General features: G+C 29.5%; 1 long non-coding RNA gene across 1 annotated transcript; it reads left to right on the forward strand.

Annotated features, from left to right (window-relative positions):
- Positions 1-244: 244 nt before the first annotated feature.
- LOC127096392 (uncharacterized) lies at positions 245-1,362 on the forward strand. Its single transcript, XR_007792714.1, has 3 exons — positions 245-354; positions 539-874; positions 955-1,362. It is a non-coding gene; the product is annotated as an uncharacterized LOC127096392 (long non-coding RNA).
- The last annotated feature ends 309 nt before the right edge of the window (positions 1,363-1,671 follow it).

The raw sequence follows: 1,671 nt of genomic DNA on the forward strand, positions 1-1,671 counted from the left end.
ATCCTTTATATATATATATATATATATATATATATATATATATATATATATATATATATATAAAGTCACATTGAATTAGTGAATAAATGTGGGGTAAGTTTTGATGTTGTAAGTGAATAAAATATTGTGTTGCAGTAAATTGTCGTTTAACTTACACTGTGGTTCCACGTGAAGGAATAAAGACCATTATGAAATTGTTTCATATTTGGGCTATTTAGTAAACTGGGTCTTAAAATAAGTGACCCAATTGTAAATGTTTTTAACTATAAAGATGAACTTGATATTTAGCACTTTAGTAGTTTCAAGATTCAAAGATATGAAGAGTAATATCTCAGTCTCTTCTTCTTCTATCAGGTACTATGTTCTTATTTTAATCACATAATTTTGTCTTTACATTCGTCATATGTGGTCATAACTTGTCGTATTACTCCTTTCATTTTTGGTTTATTTGTTTAAATATCTTATATACTTTTGTTTTTGACATGCATGTGTATCCTTTATGTTTGTTATTTATGTGTATTCATTTTTTTATTTGCAGTTCATCTGATGTCGACATTGAAGAGGTCATGCAGGCTAACAATTTTCTGCATCACCAGATTGAATGGCCTCAAGCACTCGTGGAACCGCTTAGTCACAACAACAACCCATATCCAGAGCAACAACCTCGGATACATATCGAATCCTAATAATTAGATTGTGAGCGACCCCAACAACCACATGGTGAACAACCACATCAACCACATGGTGAAAAACCCCTACAACCACATGCTCAGAATAATGACTAACTTCCACCCCAAGGTGTGATTCATGAAGATGAGGAATATACATGGATGGTCAAAGTTACACCCTTAAAAAAAATGGAAAAAATGTGTTGGTAAGGAACTTATCAAAAACTAAATGAATTAAGTCAAAACAATGCGTTATTTTTAAGAGTCATTATATTTTTTTTTGCAGTATTTCCCGCAGGAAACTTCTCGTCGAGCCCTTTATATGAATCAAGATGAAATCACAATGGTTGATGATGTAACGGGCAAAATTTATGAATGTGTGGTTTACAGTTCTAAAATTAGCTTAAATAAAAAGTATATTGATCAAGGATTGTATATGTTTGTAGAAGAAAAAAGATTGATGACGGGTGATGAGCTAGAATTTACTCATCGGGATCCTCCCGAGATTATACATGTTAGTTTGCATAATAGTTGAAGACGAAGATGAATGGGTGGTTTAGAAGTGTTTGATGAATGGGATATTATTGATGTTTTGATGATAAAGTTATTATGAATGTTTGTTTTAAAGTTGATTAATTTATTTTGTACTTATGTTTAGTATTTTGTTATTATGTTTTGTGTTTTATGTAAGTACTTTTGAAAAACTCCATTTTTTCAGTTTTTAGTGATAATTTTAAGTATAGCTTTATGGAGTGTGTGTAATGTTTTGTTATTGTTATTAATATGTGAATGGACTTATTTTCATTTTGATATATAGAGATGTAACCCTAACTAATACAGACATATATTTTGAACAAAGATGTAGTGATGTAGTGATGTGTTTTTGACAAAAATGTTAATACATTTATAATCTTAAATAGGTATTATATAGAACAAAGATGTAATAAATAGCATCTTAAAAGATTAATGAATAACATGTAGAATAACGAAAAGTGTTTGAAGA

This window comes from Lathyrus oleraceus, chromosome 6 (assembly GCF_024323335.1).
Source record: "Lathyrus oleraceus cultivar Zhongwan6 chromosome 6, CAAS_Psat_ZW6_1.0, whole genome shotgun sequence".
Classification (NCBI taxonomy): Eukaryota; Viridiplantae; Streptophyta; class Magnoliopsida; order Fabales; family Fabaceae; genus Lathyrus; species Lathyrus oleraceus.